Genomic DNA, 9,513 nt, shown 5'->3' with positions numbered 1-9,513 from the left:
ACTGAATGGTTTAAAATCAGGAAAGGTGTGTACCAGGGTCATAGTCTTTCACCATAATTTTTTAATCTATACGATGAGAAAATAATCCTTAAAGCTGGATTATATGAAGAAGAACGTAGATCAGGATTGGAGGAAGACTCATGAACAATTTATGCAGATGACACAACCTTGCTTACTGAAAGCAAAGAGGACTAGAAATACTTGCTTATAAAGATCAAAGACCACAGACTTCAGTATGGGTTGCACCTCAATGTAAAGAGAACAAAAATCCTCACCACTGGAGTAATACGTAACATCATGGAAAATGGAGAAAAGATTGACATTGTCAAAGACTTTATGTGGCTCGGATCCACTACTGACACTCAAGGAAACACCAATAAAAAAAAATCAAATGATGAATTGCATTAGGCAAATCTGCTACATAAGACCTCTTTAAATGTTCAAGAGCAAAGATGTCAGTTTGGAATATTGACCTTGAAGTAGAAGATGATAGTTTGAAGGTGTACCTGATCCAAGCCATGGCATTATCAATAGCTTCACATGCATGTAGAAGTTGGAGAATGAAGAAGGACAACAGTAGAAGAAATGAGGCATTTGTGTTATGGTATTGGAGTAGAATATTGAAAGTATCATGAACTGGTAGAAGAACAACAACAAAAAAATAGTTTTGGAAAAAGTACAGCCAAAATCCTCCTTAGAAGCCAGGATGGTGAAACTGTCTCTCATTAAGTAGGACACATTATCAAGAGGGACCACTCCCTGGAGAAGGATATCATGCTAAGTGAAGTGTAAGGTCAGCAAAAAAGAGAAAGACCTCTATGAGATGGATTGGTACATTGGCAGCAGCGACAGTGGGCTCAAGTTTAACAACAATTTTGAGGGTGGCTCAGAACCGCACAGTGTTTTGTTCCTTTTTTGTGTAAGGTTGCTATGTGTCAGAACCAACCTGGTAACACCTAACAAAAAACAACAATAATTTTTATGGAGGAGTCCTGGAGTGGCACTGTAGGCTAAGCACTGGACTGCTAATCACAAGCTTGGTGGTTCAAACCCACCACAAGCTACTCCTCTAAAACCCTATATAGACTTGTCATGAGTTCGAACTGAGTGGATGGCACACAACAACAACAAAATGGCAGATCACAAAGTCTTTTCTGGAAATAGCAGGTGAGTTCATACTGCCATCCTTTTCGGCTAGCCACTGAAGACTTAGCCATTTGCACCTGCAGTGTTCCTAAGCATAGTATAAGTCTACAGGACTATTGCACTGCGTTGATAAATTTGGTCGATTTGAAAGACCTTTAAATGGAGAGTCAGAATATCTTTGTTTGAATCCAGGCTCTAGCTCTCCTCTAGTAGTCTCGGTCATTCTCGGTTTCCACATAGAGATACTGAGTTGCATTAAATAATCCCAGTTTTACATTAAATCTGTACAATAGGATTTAGAAGGCATGATGAGCAAGAAGAAGTCAACTGATTCTACAGGAGATAGTTGTACTGGGACGTCAGTCATAATATATTCATAAGACAAGATTATGAAAAAGCTTGTGGATAAACTGAGGTAAGATGTAAGGGCCCAATGAGATAGGTATTGTTGTTGTTAAGTGCCATCCAGTCGTTTCCAACTCAGAGTGACCCTGTATTTGGTTTCTAAGGAGCAGTCTGTGAGTCGTAACTGCTGACCTTGTGGTTCAAACCAAACTTGCTGTCCCGTGCTGTATCTGCAGCTCCACACCAGAACTCTGAGATATGTGGTGGTGGTGGTTATGTGCCCTGGAGTCTGGACCAACTCATAGTGACTCTGCACAGTGTTTCCAAGGCTGTAAATCTTTACGGAAGAAGAAAGCCTCATCTTTCTCCCACAGAATTTCTGGTAGTTTCAAACTGCTGACCTTGAGATCAGCAGCCCGATTCATAACCACTTCGCTACCAGAGCTCCTTGAGATAGGTATTAGAGAATCATGAACTCTTTAAGTACGGCAATAGCATGGAGGGTTTTGATTAGGATATGTGAAGCATGCATTTGGAGAGAAATTAAGATACTAAGAGTAAGAACACTTTGAAGGAGTTTGTAGTAAACCACCTGTGTACTATTTTACTAGCACTGGTAGCAGCAAACAAATATTCATTGGCACAGTGGTGTGCAGGCGTAGCAACTATTGTGAGGTTGGCCCAGGACTGGGCAGTGTTTCATTCTGTTGTGCATAGGGTCACTATGAGTCCACACTGACTCCATGGTACCTAACAACAACAACAACAACAACAACATATCAGGTTTCCTGGTGTGGTGCTGTAGGATAAGTGTTGGACTACAACTGAAAGGTTGGTGATTCAAACCCACTAGCCACTCCTTGGAAACCCTATACTCTTGAGGTCACTATGAGTAGAAACCAACTAGATAGCACTTAACTATGTCAGGCAGGATTACTAAGCATTTTCTATTTACTATGTCATATGAGAGACAATTCAGCAGAAAAAAAAAAAAAAAAAGACTGCAACATTTACTCCAGCTACAAAAGGAAATGCAAAGACCAGTCAGTTGTGATGCAAAGTTTTAAGCCTGAATACTACCAGAATAATGTTAATTTCAGAGTCTGAGTCAGTTTGGGGAGAAAAATTTGGTGTTAACTTTTGGCCAAGTTGAATTTGACACAACTTCCCTAAGGAAATATAAATATAGTAGTGGACTCCTGGTGTGGTGCCATAGGATTGGCACTGTACTGTGAACCACAATGGCAGCAGTTCAAATCTACCAGCTGCTCATCAGAAACCCTATCCAGGGTCGCTATGAGTTGGAACTGACTCAAAGGCACTTTACAACAATAACAACCATTTCTGAGTTATGCTGTATAGAGGAACCCTGAAAGTAGATACAATTTCCAAAAGATCAAATAGAGGGAAATATAAATTTGATCAAAGGGCTTGGATTTAGGGGGGATGATTATAAAATTGGTGACTGGAGAAATGGATCCAAGGAGACAAAAAGCAGTGTGAAGAAGAATGGTTGCAAAAACTAAGGGACAGAGAATGTAAAAGAGGTTGAGAGAAATGGATTGGAGAAGATCACACTGAAAACTACTAGAGAGATCTCAAGGAGGTTAGATAGAGGTCTGGAACAAAGCAACTCCATCTGATCACAGGGACTTAATGATTGACATTCCTTTTTCTATATTTACCAATATAATTCAAGTGGACTTTGGATAGACTAGCAAATGAATTGGGATGACACATTTATGGTGTTCAATAAAAATAGATCTAATAGCTCCAGAAGTTTCACATTTTAGAACTCAGAATCTTTCAAAGGAGAAATAAAATTTTCTCTCCCCTGTAATTAGAGATATAGAACAGATGCAGACAACTGCTAATATAACTGCCATTTCTAAACCCCACGTCCTTCTTTCTAGTTGGCAGAGCCTTCAAGGCTTGTAAGTTCCCATCCTTCTCTGCTCAGCCATTTGTTTCATCAGGAACTTGACCCCACTCATAGTCTAGAGGGAATGTTTCTAATCCACTCCTGGTGGTCTTACACCCTTTGGCTGATCATAGTTTCAAGGCATGGATATGTGACAAATCTAGAGAGAGAGACATAAAAGGAATTCAACTAGGGGATTTCTAGGGAAGTTTTCCTGGATGATAAAAGAAGACACAAGAAGACCGATGGGGATGCACGGAATGATTGCAGTCATTTTGCCCCTTGAGGGAAGAAGCATTCTCTCAGGTTAATGGCAGAGTAGAAGCATGAAACTGTTACTGACCCTTCACCTTCCCATGCCCCATCTTTGGTATTATTCTCCTTTTCTTAAGCTACTTGAGCTGGACTTTGCTATTGCTTTTAACCGAATGCAATATATGTCATAAAAATGCACACACTATTTCATAGTATTTCTCTCCCCTTACTCTTAATTTTTCTATTCAGCTTTTTGTATTTTATTCCAGTGAAATTCTTTCTATAGAAAATACTACCACTCTATAAAAATCTAAACTCCAATTCCTCATGTAATTATTGTTACAATTGAATACTTAGCTGATTTGGTTGGGTGGCTGCGGGTGAGGGGAAGTAAAGAGAGCAGTGAATAGAGGAATGGTCTATCATTTCCTAATTTTCCTCTCTCTAGTCATGGTACAGATTTAAGAGGCACTGTGTGTAGCATAATTTCAGGGGGATTACAATAAAACCCCAAATCTTTCTATAACTTTCTCAAATCTTTTGTTTGGGGCTCAGTTTTATGGCTTTTTTCAGGCATGGCACTTTCATTAACATGTATAGCAAAGCCCCATTGTTCCGTAGGTCTCTGTAATGAGAAGGAGAAAGACTAAGTACTGGGAATGAAAATTGTACCTTTTTTTTTAATGTGAAAGTTTATAGACTATTACTTCTAATTGAAATTTGAAGTTCATCTTTTCAGTTAAGATAAATGCAGAAAACCCCACACTGTGCCTTCTCTCAACAGCACCTAACGACCACAGTCCCTTACTACTGTCCGATATAACAGATTCTCTTGAAGAAGAACACTTTGACAAAGGGTGACACTTGCATGTGCTCAAAGGTTAAATCTGAATGAAATCTAATGCCTATAATGAAGTATTAGAAGTATTAAAAAATTTTAAGAGTGCTAAAAACAGAAGTTGAGAAGTAAAAGATAGGAGAATCTTCCTGCAGGGGATGAAGGCCATTCTGTATTAAGGGACTGAGGCTGCTCATCAGTTTCTTGTCTAACACAGAATCCTGCTGTGTATCCAGTGGGGATGCTGCAGAAGGAGATTTTGCTGTTAAGTGCCATCAACTCAGTTATGACTCATCCTGATGCTGTGTAGAGCTTCCGAGGAGCATCTGGTGGGTTTGAACTGTCAACCTTGAGTGTTCTTTTCAATCACATTAACAATTCTATTGAAGGAGTCTTGGTGGTACAATGGTTGAGGGCTTTGCTACTAATTGAAAAGTTGGCAGTTCGAACCCATTTGGTGGTTTGAGTCCCGTTCTGAATCCCTGGCAATCTAATCCCATGAAGATTATAGTCTAGGGAGCTCTGTAAGGGCAGTTCCCTCTTCTATGAGGTCACTATGAATCAAAATCGACTTGACGGCACCTAACGACATCTGTATTTGACAAAATATTATGGTAATTGAGATTTACAAAGCAATATTACACTTAAGGGAGTCCTGGTGTGGCTGTATAGGATGAGCACTGGACTGCTAACTGTAAAATCAGAGGTTTAAACTCATCAGCCACTCCTTGGAAACCTTATACAGGAGCTTATACATCAGAACCAATCCAATAGCACTTAACAACAGCAACAATTACATTAAGAATACCCTGAAATCTATTCTTCTGCTATTCCTTTATCCCATGCATTCTAAGTGGGAGCAATCTCAGTCCCAAACCAAATTGAAACAGAAACAAAACAAACCAGTTGCCATTGAGTTGATTTGAACTTATGACAACCACACGTGTTGTAGACTAGAAGTGTACTGCATAGGGCTTTCAAGATGTGATCTTTCAGAAGATCACCAGGCCTTTCTTCTGTGGTGCCTCTGGGTTGGTCTTGAACCACTAGAGTTTTGGTTAACAGCCATACAGTTAAACATTTACTCCCTAGGAGATGAAAAGTAGTTCTTGAAAAGATGTGAAAAAGTTATTGTTGATTTTGTTGTTAGGTGTCATTGAGTCAGTTCTGACTCAAAATGACCCTGTGTACAACAGACAAACAAAACACTCTCTGGCCCTGCTCTGTTCTCTTAATCCTTGCTAGGCTTCAGTCCATCATTGTAGCCACTATGAGGGTCTTACTCTTTTTCGATGACCTTCTACTCTTCCCACCATGATGTCCTTCTTCAGGAACTGGACCTTTCGGATAGCATGCCCAAAGAAAGTGAGAGAAAGTCTCCCTATCCTCACTTCCAAGGACCTTTCTGGCTGTTGTTGTTGTTAGGTGCCATCGAGTTGGTACCGACCCACAGCAACCTCATGCACAGCAGAACAAAACACTGCCCAGTCCTGGGCCAACCTCACTACTGTTGCCACACTTGAGTCCATTGATGCTGCCACTTGGCCACTCTATCTCATTGGGGGTCTTCTTCTTTTTCTCTGACCCTCCACCTTACCAAACATGATATCCTTCTCCAGCGACTGCTCCCTCCTGACAATATGTCCAAAGTATGAGAGATGAAGTTTGGCCATCTTGGCCTCCAAGGAGCACTCTGGCTGCACTTCTTCCAAAACAGATCTATTGGTTCTTTTGGCAGTCCATGGTACTTTCAGTATTCTCCTCCAACACCACAACTCAAAAGCATCAATTCTTCTACGATCTTCCTTATTCACCGTCCAGCTTTGTGTTTCTGCCCAAATAGGTATACTCATCTTCTTCTGGTAACCCATGGAAAATTCAATGTTCTTCACCAACCCTACAATTAAAATTCATCAGTTATTCTCTGTCTACCTTACTTATTGTCCATGCACACGAAGCAGTTGACAATGCCATGAATTAGTGTGTCTTACTCCTCAAGGTGTTATATTTGTTTTTTAGCACATTAAAGAGGTATATTGCAATGTGTCCAATGAGACAACGTCATTTGACTTCTTGAATGCTACTTCCATGAGCACTGATTCAGAATCCAAGTAAAATTAAATCCTTGACAACTTCAATATTTTCTATTTAATATCATATTGCTTATTGAACCAGTTGTGAGTATATTTGTTTTCTTATGTTGAGGTATCATCCAGACTGAAAGCTGTAGTGTTTTATCTTCATCAGCATGTGTTTGCAGATCTCTTCACTTTCAGCAAGCAAGGTTGTGGCATCTGAATATTGCAGGCTGTTAATTATTCTTCCATCAATTCTGATACTGGATTCTTCTTACAGCCCAGTTTCTTTGATGTTTTGATCAGCATACAGGTTGAATAAGAATGGCAGAAGGACACAGAGCTACACACACCGCTCCTGATTTTAAACCACACAGAACTCTTGTTCTGTTTAATAAACTCTACATGATGTAACTAAGTGTTCTTGAATTCACACTGTTCACAGTGCTAGCCATAATTTCTTATAATCCACAAAGTTAAATGATTTTATATAGTCAATGAAACAAAGGTTCAACATCTTTCTGGTATTCTCTGCTTTCAGCCAATACCTATTTGATATGAGCAATGATATCCTTCACTCCATGTTGTCTTCTGAATCTGGATGGAATTTCTGGAAGTTCCTTGTTGATACACTGTTGTAACCATTTTTTATTATGTTTAGCAAAACTTTTCTTACAAGCTTTTAAGGATATTATTAGATAATTTCTACATTTTGTTGGATCACCTTTCTTTGGAATGGACGCAAATACAGATCTTTTTCAATCAGTTGATCAGGCAGCTGTAGTACAAATTTCATGACGTAGATGAGTAAGTGTTTCCAGTGTTCCATCCATTTGTTGAAATACCCTACTTACTATTCTGTCCATTCTTACAGCTTTATTTTTCATTAATGTCTTCAATGCACCTATACTTCTGTCTTCAAAAACATCAGCTCTTGGGCACGTGCTATCTCCTGAAATGATTGAACATTTACCAATTGCTTTTGGTAGAATGACTCTGTATGTTCCTCTCTCTTTTTTTTTTGATAATTCCTATATCATTCAACATTTTCCCTATGTTGTTGTTGTTGCTAAGTGCTATTGAGTCATATCCAATCCAGAGACCCAGTATAGGGTTTCTGAGGAGTGGCTGGTGGGTTTGAACGACAACCTTGTGACAAACTGACCTTGTGGTTTAGTTCATTATCCTGCAGCACCACACTGTTGTTAGGTGCCATCAAGTCAGTTCCAGTTCATAGTGACCCGTGTGCAACAGAATGAGACATGGCCCAATCCTGTACCATCTGTACAATTGTTATGTTGTCACTTATTGTCCTTGCTACTGTGAGGCTGGCTATCTCTTTGAGAGTCTTAGTTTCAACTCATCATGACCCTATGAACAACAGAATGAAATTCTGCCCAGTCCTATGCCATCCTCACAATTTTTGTTTGCACCCATTGTCCTTGCCATTGTGTCAGTCCATGTCTTTGAGGACCTTCCTGTTTACTCAGCATGATGTCCTTCTCCAGGAACTGATCCTTCCTGACAGCATGTCTAAAGTTGATGAAGACGTAAGAGATGAAATTGTGCCATTATTGTTATCAAGGAGTAATAATTCTTACAGACATACTTCTTCCAAAATCAATGTGTTCATTCTTCTGGAAGTCCATGGTATATTCAATATTCTTCACCAACACCATAATTTAAATGAACTGATTCTTCTCCGGTCTTCCTTATTCATTGTCCAGCTTTTGCAGGTACATTAGTCAGTTAAAAATACGATGGTTTAGTCAGGCACACCTTGGTCCTCATGCTGATATTTTGGCTCTTGAACACTTTAAAGATGTCTTTTGCAGCCCTTTTGTCTAATTCAATATATCATTCGATTTCTTGACTGCTGCTTCTGTGAGTATTGATTGTGGACCCAAGTAAAATGAAATCTATGACAGCTTTAACCTTTTCTCGATTTATCATGATGTTATTTATTGGTTCAGTTGTAAGGATTTTTCCTTACTTTACATTGAGGTACAATCCATATTGATGACTATAATCTTTGGTCTGTATCAGAAAATACATCAAGTCCTCTTCACTTCCAGCAAGCAAGTTTGTATCAACTGCATATCATAGGTTATTGGTAAGTCTTCCTTCAATACAGTTACCATGTTCTACTTCAAATAATCCAGCTTCTCAGATTATTTGGTGAAAGGATATAAACCTGGCACACACCTTTCCTGATTTTAAGCAATTCCATATCCTCTTGTTCAGTTTGAATAACTGCCCTTTGGTCTATGTACAGGTCCCTCATGAGAAATAACATTCTTCACAATGTTATTCATAGTCTGTTATGAACCACACAGTCAAATGTCTATTCATAGCCATTAAACATGAGTAACTATCTTTTTGGTATTCTTTGTTTTCAGCCTATAGTCATCTGATGACAGCAATGATATCCCTCGTACGACATGCTCTTCTGAATCTGGCTTGAATTTTTGCAAGCTCCCTGTTGATATGCTGCTACTACTATATTTGAATTATACTTAGCAAAATTTTACTTTCATGTGATATTAGTTATTAATTATATTAATTTATTATTTTTGTGTTTTGTAGGGTCACTTTTATTTAGGATGAGCATACACATGGATGTCTTTCATTTGGTTGGCCAAGTAGCTGCCTTCCAAATTTCTTGGCAAAGACGATTGAGTGTGTCTCTCGCTACATCACTTTGTTGAAACATTTCAATTTGTATTCTATCAACTCCTGGGAGCCTTGTTTTTCACCAGTGCCTTGAATGCAACCTGAAATTCTTTCTTCAATACCATTGGTTCTTGATCATATACTTGTTACCTCTTGAAATCGTTGAATATGACCAATTCTTATTGGTACAGTGACTCTGAATATTTCTTCCATCTTCTTTTGATGTGTCCTGAGTAATTTTTTGCCCAAAGAATCTTTGA

This window comes from Chrysochloris asiatica, unplaced genomic scaffold (genome assembly GCF_000296735.1).
Source record: "Chrysochloris asiatica unplaced genomic scaffold, ChrAsi1.0 scaffold00460, whole genome shotgun sequence".
NCBI lineage: Eukaryota > Metazoa > Chordata > Mammalia > Afrosoricida > Chrysochloridae > Chrysochloris > Chrysochloris asiatica.
This window is presented reverse-complemented; position numbering follows the sequence as displayed.